Below are 12623 nucleotides of genomic sequence, written 5' to 3' on the forward strand. Positions count from 1 at the left end.
TTCCTGCAGCTTTCTAGGAGGCTATTTAAAAATCTTCGGTTCCAGTAAAAATGGGAAGCTGTCAGTTTTGGAGCAGAGGTACAAAGTGAATGCTTGCCACTGACTGGCACCTTCACGTAGGCTACATAAACACGCGGGTAACTGATTTATTGAGAGAGAAACATGACCTTCACCAGTTAACGTGACCACCCCTCCCTTCCCCCGTTCTGTGGGTCAAGATCATTTGAAACCCAGCAAGTTCTCAGGTGAAGAGGATCCTCTGTCAGCCCACCCCTTGCTTTTGAAAAAGGGTCTCCGAAAGATGTGACTTTAATTCAGGGTCTGCAGAGTTTCTTTCAAAGAACTCATGTTAATGTGTCTGGAGTCCACCTCAGTCATGACAGACTTCATTTTTTCATACGGAATTATGTGTGTGTCTCCTTGTCCTCCAGTCCAGAGCATAAGAACAACATAGGTGAGCTGTACCATCTACCAATTTTCAGCACTTCTGGGCAAGATTTGCTCTTTTGAATAATAATAATAGTCACTGTTATGTTTAATCATATTATAATTATTTTATAATTATTACTGTTAGTATTATCATTGCTCTGGCTCCTTTTTTTCCTGGTGCTCTTAAGGTGTTTTACCATTTGCAGAGCTCTTCACAAACATTTTTCCATTTCCTTCTCACAATTAAAGGAACATTTGACCCTTTCCACTTTATAGTGGAAATGGAAGCTCAGAGGCATTACGGGATCTGCCTGGGTCTCACCATCAATGTCAAAGCTGAGCTCGACTCAAGGTACTGTTCTACTCTTTATACCCGTATCATTTTTTCAACTCTTAACAAGCCTGTTTGTGTTTCTGATGTTTGGTCACTTACACAATGTGAACTTCTTTCCAGTAGGAATTATGGAAATGCCACCAATTTAATCAATATTACCTGCTTAAACAGTGAACATGTGACAGCTGACTTCCTGGACCAATTGATGAATTTGTTACCATTTGTTCATCCTCCCTTAAAAGAGGTGTTTCAGGATCAGTCTTTTAGGTAAATTGCACATTCTCAAGAAACCGATTAAATCCGGGGACACTTTGACTTCTTACAACGTCCAGCCCACAGAGATGGGTAGAGGATATTTCCTTTTGCCCACATGGAACAGAATAGAAAAATGACTTGTCATGCACTGATAATTGCAGTACAAAAGAAATGTGGCTATTTTTAAAGCACTATTTTCCTTCTAAGACCTAAAGCTTCCCAACCTCTTATAAAAATCTATTCACCTGATATTAAAAGCTCCATTCCCTGCACCAAACCTCAGCCTCTGACCTGACGCAGAATGGCAAGTTCTCAGCAGATGATGCAGCCGCTGCCACAATCGAAGCCTTTGTTGTTTGCACTTACCCGCACACGCAGACATCTCTGAATAGAGAGGCAGGTGCTGTTTGATTAAAAAAAAAAAAAAAAACCTGGTCCCCACAGTAAACGTGAGCAGCAGTCAGAGCACATTTACATTTTTTTATTTTCTGCAGGAAACGTTCGATGAGTTTGGAATCTTGCAAATACCCTTCCGTAGTTTAATGCCCACCTCCCTCCATCCTTGACCAATTTCAGGATTTTAAAGCCGTGTTTAGTTGTAAATTCACACCAGGAGTTCAGAGGCAGGTATCCCAGTAGATGACAAAAAACAATGACAAAGAGAAAAATCATGGTATATTTCAATGAACACCCTGGATTCAGAATTAATAAGACGCTGCTGGCCTATTCCCATTTCTTATTATTTAGAAAGGTTCTTTGGAGTTGCTCTTTGCAGACACAGCAAATTCACTGACAGGATTAAAAAAATTTGGAGCGGGATTTTAGATGAAAGTGTCGCTGTCTGCATATCAACGCCAGCTACAAATCAGCACCAACAATTGTTCCGTCATTAGCAAGAGCCTGTGAACAGGAGCAGTCCTAATATTAAGCCTTCTGGCGCTTTCCTTGGATTTGTTTGACTTGATTGCATCCCGTTACATTTACAATCTGTTTTGTGTTATCAGCACATAGACTGACAGACTTTTAAATTCACATTTAGAAAATTTGAGAGCAGTTTTCCCAAAACAAACACTCCCCAAAAGAGTAATATATCAGCAGCTTTGACTTACACTGCCAATAAATAATATTTAGCCACTGGAAACAGATCATCTGATCCAATTAAAGAGGCATCCTGAAAGATGAGAGACCTAGATTCCACTAAGGGTTTACTTGGTTTTACTTTGTGCGTGTGGAGTTAGTTCTTGGTAATACAGTTCTTTTGAATAACTAGGCCAGCGTGTGTGCTCCCGCCTTTACCAGTATAAATAAAGTAAATAAGAATTAATATCTTCCAGGGCTTTGGTTCTCTGAGATGAAAGGTGCTGTGGAAATGCAAAGATCTACTAAAACTGTGAGTTCCAAGTGTTATCATTTGGCTCAGACATACGAGCAGCTGGTTGCATGCACAGAAAAAATAAGAATGAGTCAAAATAACTATGTAATGAGTATTTATCCTGGGTTGGTCATGTCCTAAATGCTTTACGTTTGCTCTTCCTTTTCATTCTCACAACACCACTATTAGCATCTCTGTTTTACATGCGGGGAAACTGTGGTTAGCTAAGTTCAGCAACTGGTCCAAGGGCACACAGCTCAGTGCCACACACAGGATTCAAACTAAGGCTGGTCTGTCTCCAAAGCCTGCACTCTTCACCACGATGTGAACTCAGGAAGCCACTGCCAGCGCCCTCTATTCTGAAGTCACCTTTCATGATCTGTTCTCCAAATCCCATGTGCTCTCTACTTTCATGCTTTCCATTGGTCATCTTTCCAAGCAGTGGGGAACTCAGGGGGTGAGTTTCCAGGATAAGGACTCCCTGTTGATTCCCAAGCCCACATCTATCTTTTAACCAAGAAAAAAACCTAGCTAAACAACTTTGGGTTCTTAACAAACAGGAGAGTTTTAAGGCTTCTGAGAGGGCTCCTCCATCATGATGTGGGTCCCACAGAGTAAAGAGGAGAATGTGTTTTCCACTATAATGCTCTAATTTGTTATATCAGAATAACTGGAGAACTAGAAGAAAAATTAACTGAGTTGTTTGAGATTTCCTATTTGACTTAACACACGTAAATTAAGAATGTACAATATTCAGGCTTTGTTCTAGTTGGTTGGGGATGAGATGAATTAGACATGATAGCTGCCCTCAAGGAGTTTAAATTTAAGTGAGAGAAATAGATCTATGAACAATTAACTACTTAAAATAACGTGAGGTAGGGACAAAAATCATTATAGGTTTTAAAATCCATAGCATAGGGAAAATTCTTTTTTATATTGGAAAGAAAATGATTTAAGCTAAAATCATTATAATTCTTGCATAAGGCCCACTTTACAGATAAAGGTTTTGTTTGTTTTTTAAATGGAGGTACTGTGGATTGAACCCAGGATCTCATGCATAACTAAGCAAGTGCTCTACCACTGAGCTATTTCTTCCTCCACCAACAGATAAAGTTTTTAAAAGATGAAATATACACGAGTCTGAAGTCAATGACTAATCATTTCTGACAATTAACTGAATTACTATGGACAAGTTAACCATTATAAACCTCGGTTTTCATGTAAGATGTGGATAATAATCCTTACTCGAGAGTGCTGTTGTAAGGCTGGAGTATGAAGGCATTTTTAAAGGGCTTACAGCAGTGCCTGGCATGGACCAGCACTCCACATTTGTTTGCCTTGTCCTACCTCCCGTCACAAGCCCTGTTTTTCCTCTTTCTGATTAAACAATAGAAGAGATGCATTTTCATTAATAATAACTGTTATAAAGCAGAATACATTTCTGAGGTCATGTCTATAAGAGATAAGTGAATTCTGTTTTCTTCCTCATGCTATTTAAAATATAAAGTGCAGGGGGGGAAGGTGTAGCTCAAGTGGTAGAGCACATGCTTAGCATGTACAAGGTCCTGGGTTCAATCCCCAGTGCCTCCTCCAAAAATAAATAACTAAACCTGATTAGCTTCTCTCCAAAAAAAAAAAAAATATATATATATATATATATATATATATATATATATATAGAGAGAGAGAGAGAGAGAGAGAGAGTGCTAAACATTGAGTTAGGTGAGAAATAGGAGTTGTTGTAAATGCAGAGAGAGGCAGCCTCCTGGCTACCTGTTTACACATGGAATTAAGGGCACTGTATTTCTTTGAAGGACACTCAGGGCTCTGCCTATTATTTTTCCTGTGTTTTTGCAGTGAACCTGTAACAACAGTTGTTAAGGACCCCTTCTGTATGGATTCTAAGCTAGGCCTTTTCATGGACATCTATCTTCAGTTCTTCTGATCACTTTCTGAGCAACAGATACAGAAATGGGAGACGTATAGAGTTCAAGATCATCTGATGCAGGATGACAAACTCTCTGTCTTTTTACAGGTGTCAGGGCCTCATTGTGCTCTGAAGGCTTTTCCTACTCCTGCTCCTTCCCCCTTTATTATTCTTCAGAGTTTTTCCTAATAAATATTTTACATGTGCAATCCTATCTTGATGTCTGCCTCTGGTTGACCTGAATTTATATAGTTGATACTCAAAATGTTCTGATAAATCAGGTGGTAAGATGGATTTGAGGCCTGGGCTCATTCACTGCCCAGCAGGTGAGGAGGACCCCATGTGAAGAGGAAGGTGGGAAACTGACAGTCCCTGGCACAAGATGGCAGTCCAACAGCTGAACATTTTACCAGTGGTGACTTGCAGAAACATCACAAGGGAGACCTCTTTGCAGGTGTGATGATTCAGGGATTTAGAAGACGTGGGGGTGGGGCATGCAAGGACTGCAGAGTTGGCTGGTTATTACTAGGCTATGTTGACGCTCTGCAGAGGGATAATGAGAAGCTGAGGGCCCTTAACACACAACAGATCCTCAGAGTGAGAACCAGAGCGCCTCTCTGGTATTTTATTGAGAGGCACCAATCTCCCTCAGTGGAGTAGTGAAGAGCTGAAGAACAGACTCAATACTTGATGGAGTTCTAGAAGCTGCAGAGATGCTTTGATGGGCCCTGATTGGGAAAACCTGGGACCTTAAAACATAGGATGGAGGCATCTGGATAGATGCCCCCCAGAGGATTTTGGTTCCGTAGACCTTCCTGAATGTTCAAAGTTTACAGAACTAGTCTACTCCTCTATAATAAGAGTTGGCAATCCTTGGTTGTGGGAGATGAAGTTTCAGGAACTTGCCACTTCAGCGAAGTTTATAGAACCCAGTGATCAGTAACACAGTGGAAGTTGCTGTCCTATGTAAAAGTCTAATTGCTGCATCTTGCATCCCCATCGCAAGGAGGGAAGCACTGCTCCCGGTAGGTCTCCTCAGGTTCTAGATGCCACACCCTCTACAACTAGAAATGCTCCTGTAACATATACACTTGGTTACACAGAAGGCTGTCTGCTTTGAGGGGGCACCAGAGCTGGAAAGGGCTCTGCATCGGGTTTAGGCTGTAGTGGGGTCTAGGTCCTCGGGCTATGAGATCCATCAGACCCTACAGTGCTGGAGGTCTCGGTATTGGGAAAAGATGTTGTTTGGAGCCGATGGCAACCTCTAGTGACAGACACTTAAGGCAGGCCTTTGGGAGTTTGAAGCAAGGCCATGCCATCTGCAATGGAGAATGAGATACTTCCTGAAAAACGGCTCTTGGAGTGATCTTGAGTCCTAGTAGAGAGGAAACTCTTGCCTACAGGATGCCGACTGAGCTGCCCATTATGAGCTAATTTCTGTTGGACTGGCCGAGTCATGAAGACAGATGGGCCCGGCAGCAGTCTATCACTAGATAGAAGGGTATATCTAGATGCGTCACAGGCAGTGACAGAGAACACAGTAAGCTGCATGGCCAGGTAGCCCAGACCCTCGTGCCACTCATCACAGTCACACCAGTGACATTCTCTCAGTTTGCACCTATGCCCATGGTGGGAGGGAGATACTGTACATTCAACTAAAGGAGAGTGAGAATACCTGAGCTTGGTTTATAGACAAATTAGCTCAGTACATGAAAACAGAAAGTGACTATATTACAAATATATTTAGTATAGCTGCAAATTATGGATAAAAATTCAACTGTAAAAGTAGATAATTTTAAATGTAAATGTATGTCAAAACTTTATACATTTTTCTTGAAGTTTTTTTTTCTCCTGAGAAGAATTTTTAAGAATTCAGGAAACTTACAAATTATGTGGGATAAAGTTATGTTCTCATATTTTCGTTCTCTGACCACCCAATTTAGGATAATAAAATTTTTAGTCTTTTACTTACACATTTCCATCTGCCCAGCAACTGGAGTCCATCTGGAATAATGTATTTTCATCAAATTGTATGGGTAACTCAAACCAGGATCACTCATCTGAAGAGAAAATGGTTGTTATTTCATAGGTTTCACACATGAGCAAATTGATCTATAGCTGTGAAATGAATAATAGTGTTATTTGACGATACAGTTAAATGAAAGTCTTGGAAATTACATAGTTGAATATTTTGCATTATTATTGCTATTTTCTCTGGATTTCTCTTTGGGAGGGCCTTTATACTTAGAAATTTTCTTCACTTTTCATCCTTCTATTAAACAATAAAAAGGGCTGTTTTGTTAGTCCAGAGTTGGCTGGCAGCTCTGGAATGCAGCGTGGATGTGACAGAACTATGACAAATGAACCACCTTTTGAGGCAGATTCATGAGCTTAAAGTCAATGCAGGACCTTTCCAATTAGTGATTGATTCCATCCCCAAATGGGATCATTTCACAATATGGGCTACAGATAACCGGATAGTTCTAGGCTGCAGTGTTATTTCCTCTTCCTGTCAGTGCACAGACATGAATCAAGCTCTGGTATCTAGGTGACCTGGGCTTGGCTTGGCTTCTTCCCTATATTAATCCTGTGACCTTTGCAAGTCACTTAATTTGTTTGTGTCTCAGTTTGCTTATCTGTAAGATGAGAGGGTTAGAGTAGATTTATTTTCTTCTAGCTTTGATTTTTAAATTTCTAGGAACCAGATTTTTTAATATAATTAAGACTGACTGAAATGAATATCTGACTGCCTCCAAAGTACTTCTTCCTCCTGAAAGTCTCTTAAAATGTTGTTTGAAGGTTAAAGGGATTGATATATGCGTTGTGATTTAATTTTCTAACGAACACACAATTGTGCTAAGTCCTCATCATTAATTCTTTATTCTCCCTCCAACAAGATGATATTAAAATGTCCGACTGTAATATTTTAAATTCTTTTCAGGCAGAGATAGACCTTGAGAGATATTGATCATACTTTGAAAAAGTCAGTTATCTGAATGGATGGCACATGATCTCATTTATTTAGCATATTTCATATAGAAATTCTCAAAAAAAAATGGATGAACAAGATTTACCATGAGTGGTCCATCCTCTGGCCTTCTATTCTACTGCCAACAGCAGTCCTACCTCAAAATTTATCCAAATATTTAAAAAATCCATTCATTTCTGAAAGATATGAAGTAATAAATTTCATAAACTCATTACATACTACTTTACTAAAATACAAGCAAACAAATAAACAAAAAACCCTTCATTTTGAGAATTCACCACAGAAGAATAATATCACAAGAGAATCGATGCTTGGCAACTTTGAAGAATTACAAAAAAAGTCTCCATGCAAAGGTTTATAAGCAAGAAGGGAATATGCTATCATCTCCACAACCCTGTCCTAGAGTAAGAACTCAGTAGATATTTGCCAAAAAAATGAAGGGATTAAATTAGAACAGCAAGTTTTTTTTTTCCTTTCAGTTCAATGCAGATAGTGATTTCAGACAAAAAAAAATATTATCTCAAATATTTCCTAGCCAGCAAATGTCATCACACCCCTCACCTAATTTTGGAGATTTTATCATGTCTAGCAACAATATTGTGGATTAAGATCTGCAACCATCTCATTGATTAAAAGGCCTTAAAAATATGATAATTAGAGCATTCTGGATGTTCACTCTTTCTGTTGGTATTACATCAATATTATCATTTCATTTTTGTGTTTGTTTGTTTCTTACAACAGCATTCCCATCTTGGCACTTACACAGAAAGCTTCACTTGTTATGTCTGTTTCACAATTGATTCCATCCTTTGACTTCCTGTTTTCACAATTTACCAGCCAATCAAAGATATGTGTGGTTTGAAAGCACGTGTCAACTGAACAGATATCAAGAATAAAATGCACATATGCATCCCAAAAGACTTGTGTCAAAACCAGTAAGATTGCACAAGGCAGGAACTTCGGATAGCATGTTCACAGAAGAAAATGGTCAGAAATTAGTTCATTCAGCATAGTATCTGGGCTTTAATAAACCATGTCTTATCTCCGTTGGCCAGTGGACAGTTTCTAATTGGTAAGGGTCCAAGGTAAGGCAAACAAATGCAAGGAAACCTGTCTGCCTGGCTTTCTACATCAGCAAGATAGCCCTATCGTACATCAACGGACAGGCTTCAAGTTGACAACAGGAAAAATGTGACTCAGCTTATACCAAAGGGGAAGTCCCGGAGTTGGGCTCAAACAAAGGGCCTGTCATTTTACTGCTCTGCTGGTCTGTCTTACCTTTTGTGAAGATATGCAGGAGCCGAGGGCTCAGTATTCTTCTCTGAGCCCTAGACAGGGACACTGAATTTAGTAGTGAGGGAGAGGTATTACTCAAGGGTGAGAGCAGAGCAGAGGAAACAATGCAGAACTTGCGGTTAGGCTGGTAAAATGACACCTTAAATTCCAGGAATACTTCATTTGGGTATAGAAACTGGATAGGCCCAGCAACAAAACAGAAGTGGTGCAAAATCCTCCCCAGAGTGATGAGACTCCTGAATGAAGAAGACAAAGAGAGTGGTCTGGGAGGGACATGCTTATTTTCTCCTCCCGTTTTCACCTGTCTATAATTCCCTCTGCAGAAGAGAAATCCCATTTCAGGTCAGCAGCTACCTGCTAACTGATGCAAACCCATTTCTGTGATATGATGCCAAACACCACGTACATGTGGTTTACATGTTTTGTTATTTGAATTTTGGGGGGAATTCTTTACTTAAGACCCCTAAGGCTGAATAAAACTTGATTTCTCTGACATCTGCGCTCTATATTACATAAATTACACCACCACCACCCAATGGGCAGACCTCGCTGTACAATCAACACAGAAACATCAAGTTCTCCAGAAGAGCCACTCCAAAAGGTCTGTGGTCTCCAACAATCTCTGTGCTTGTCCATGGTCCCTGTCTTAGGGCTTCACCTAACTTCACTGTTTCCAGTTCTTTATTGACTTTTGTGAAGCTTCCATCCTCTTCCTTTCCTGTGGTGTAGTGAGAAAACGGTAAACGTGCACGATTAAGGCCTTTTGGTGAAACACAGACTTACTAACAGGAACCAGGAGAAGTGGCTAAATGTTGCTGGGTTTTCAGACGTTTATGGGAAAGTCAATGGCAGTAGTCAAATAATCATTGGTAAGAACACTAGTTTTCTTAAGTCTCACCTCGTTAGGTTCCATTGGGAAAAAATGTTTGTTATTTTTGACTGAATTATTTTTGGGGTATGAGAAATATATTTTATTGTTTTCTTGTGACTTAATGGTCATTCTATTCTGACCTGTGGTATAGTCACACCCCAACAGGTGATGGTATAGTAACACCCCAAGAGGTTACTAAGGATGGCTTCTCACTACTGATAGAACCACATCTTCCTCATCTTTATGTTCTTGGTATTCAGTCAGGACCTGTCAATTATTCAATAACCATATTTAGTTGAAATGCATACATTTTTAACTATGTTTTGATTAGCTATGTTGAAAAAGCCCCAAGGAACAAAAAGATATGTGATAAGACTGGTAGAGAGCAAGGATTAAAACAATAACACTGAAATTCCCTATCCTGGGCTGGAAATTATAGTTTCGATTGCTCTCCTTTGGTTGCCATGTAAATACAGAAGGAAGGGGAAACCAGTTAAAAGAAGTCTTCAGTGGCAGCAAAAAGACCCTGTGAGTTTTAAATGTCAGATTTAGATAACTTAAACTCATTACAGGGGAGAACATTTAAGAAATAGGAAAGGTTTTGACTTCATACTAGCGACAAGATTTCCAGAACCTTCCCTGATCTCAGATTAGCAAGGAGTTCCCTCTCCTCCCCACCTCATTCTTGAGTCTTGTGCTGCTTCTCCTTGCTCTGTTCCTGTACTCAGTCTCCTACGTCACACGACAGTCACAAAATGACTAAAACCTTATTCACTGAATTTACTGTGTGAGCCAAAAACAAGTGCTCTGGCAGCTCAGCAAGCTAACCACATCTTCTGTGTCTCAAAGGCAGCGCTGGATGAAAGCTCTCGATGGAGGTGGGAGAGGAAAGTGTGATCCGTCTTTTCTCAAATATCCACTTGGCTAACCCCATTGTCTCCTTCAAGTCTGCTCAAACCTCACCTTCTCAATGAGGCATGCTCTGACTATTTTATTTAGTGCTGCAAATGGCCCAACCTCCAACCTTGATCCTGGTACACCTGATCTGTCTTAATCTACCTTATCTCTTTTCCGTTACATTTATCATCTTCTATGATATTAGCAGTCTACTTATTTTATTTATTTTTTGTTCTGCTTCCCACTGGAATGTAAGCTCCACAAGGGCAGGGATCTTAGTTTGTTGACTAGGTCCCAAGAACTGTGTGTAGCATATAGCTGATGCTCAATAAAGATTTGCAGAATGAGTGAATAAGTGAATATCAGTCTACTCCCCACTTTAGCTAAGCTTCTGAGTAGGGCAGCTAGAATCTCAATGGAACTTCACAGGGTTCTGTAGAAGTATTATAACCAAAATCCTATTATGTTCATACATATAGGGTGACAGGCCACAAATGAAATACCAATGGGAAGTTCAGTTAAATTCAATTCATTAAGATTTTTAAAATGATTATTCTGGTTCAGGAGATTTGTTGGGTCCTAGAGAGACAGAGATGAAGAAGCTATTGCTTTTGCTCTCAAAGAGTCTGCCATCTACTAGAAACAGATGTACAAACAATGCCTCATAATACAGTGTGATTGGTGACTGAATAGAAACATAAGCCAAGAGCAATGAAACCAGAAGTACTGTTGAGCGTGGCACAATTCTGTAGAATAGTTCCCTGCCTCAGTGAGACAGCCAAAGTGGGTCATAGGAGAGGGCCTCAAGGTATCGAGGCACCAAGAAGAGACCTCATGTACGTTATCGGCTTCTCTTCTCTCATCAGAATGCAGTCTTCTCATTAGGGCCTTTTCTTGCCTCTGATGTTGCAAGTTGAGCCAGCAAGTAGAGTTGGAAGAATGAGTTGGTAGACAGAAACTCACCTACTGAGTCTCTTGGTTCCCGTTCTCTGGTTAGTATTAGGCCTCCTTCCCTGTTCCGCATCAGTTACTGCAGGTTTTAGGTCTCATCCTACTTAGATCTGGCCAGCCTGCTTAATGGGGTTCTGAATAAATCAGTCTCCTAATGATAGCTTCTCACACGCTTCATCTTTCCTGTTTTGCATTTTCTTGGTATCTTGGTATCGCTTTGCTCTTGGTTATTTGTATCTTGACTTATCTTTTCTGAATGAGAAGCAGATGGTAGATGACTCATCAGTACAATCATTATGACTTTCTTTGCTGCTCATAATTTCATAATTTCTTTGCTGGCCTAAATGCTTCTTACCACTTTGGCTTTAGATGAGTCATATGACTTCAGGTGGTGGATTAGAATCACTGCTTCCTCTGCCCTCACCAGTTCCAAGTATCTGCTAATTTTAGGTGGTCTGATGGGTGTTTAGAAGTTATGCTACTGAGCAGGCCCTCCCCAGTGAGAAGAATGGGGAGAAGTTCTGCATTTGTAATATTTTATTTCTACTGACGAGCACAAGATTGTCATATTGATCGTTACCCCAAGTATTTAAAAGCCATCCAAAGATTTCAAGAGTGAAAACTTAAAGTGTATCTCAGCCATCTACTCCTATTTACTGTGTTCTCTTTGGCTTTGGAAAGTGAGAAACCAATGAGCTACATCTCTTCTTTGTGAAGCTTTTACTGATTTCTTAAGACAGAGGCTGGGAAACACAAGGGAAAGTACCTAATCATCTGCCTACAGTGTACTAGTAAGCTTCTTTGGCTCAAATTTGCTTTTGCATATTCAGCTCTTAACACAGAGCTGCATGCACTGTAGGTATCTGATAGGCGTTGTGAGTCAGTGATTATAGGAAGGCATGGGTTGGCCTGTCTGATGGTATGATAAACAATGTGGAACCTGGCAATTCAATTTCTATGTCTGTAGGAAGGAAGAATTATGCCAGTCAAGTATCTACTAATGAGAGATATTGCAGGGCAAATTAAACAGCTGAGATTTTTAAGCTTAAGAAAATGTATAAACATTATATTTTTCCAAGTTTACAAAAAGGGAAAATTGCCATAGGAGTATACTGAGTAAGTACCATCTACAAAGTACAATTTGAGGGACTCTAAGACAGAATCTCTTGGATGCCTCCCATGATACTGCCTTACTTTTTCACTTGGTCTGTAACCCCGATCAAAAGGCTTGTCTTTCCAGATGCCGTCACAGGTGAATTCTACCAAACATTTAAAGAAGAGTTAACATCTATCCTTCTGAAA

The 12623-nt window shown here is 40.0% G+C and overlaps 1 long non-coding RNA gene across 2 annotated transcripts in view; it reads right to left on the reverse strand.

The window, feature by feature from the left end:
* Nucleotides 1-12623, reverse strand: part of LOC140686192 (uncharacterized) — a 79010-nt gene that overhangs the window by 26536 nt on the left and 39851 nt on the right. For both annotated transcript variants that reach the window (XR_012059816.1, XR_012059815.1), the window contains exon 3: nucleotides 6290-6377. This is a non-coding gene — a long non-coding RNA (uncharacterized lncRNA). The remainder of the gene's footprint in view (nucleotides 1-6289; nucleotides 6378-12623) is intronic.

Source organism: Vicugna pacos, chromosome 2 (genome assembly GCF_048564905.1).
Source record: "Vicugna pacos chromosome 2, VicPac4, whole genome shotgun sequence".
NCBI classification, from domain to species: Eukaryota; Metazoa; Chordata; class Mammalia; order Artiodactyla; family Camelidae; genus Vicugna; species Vicugna pacos.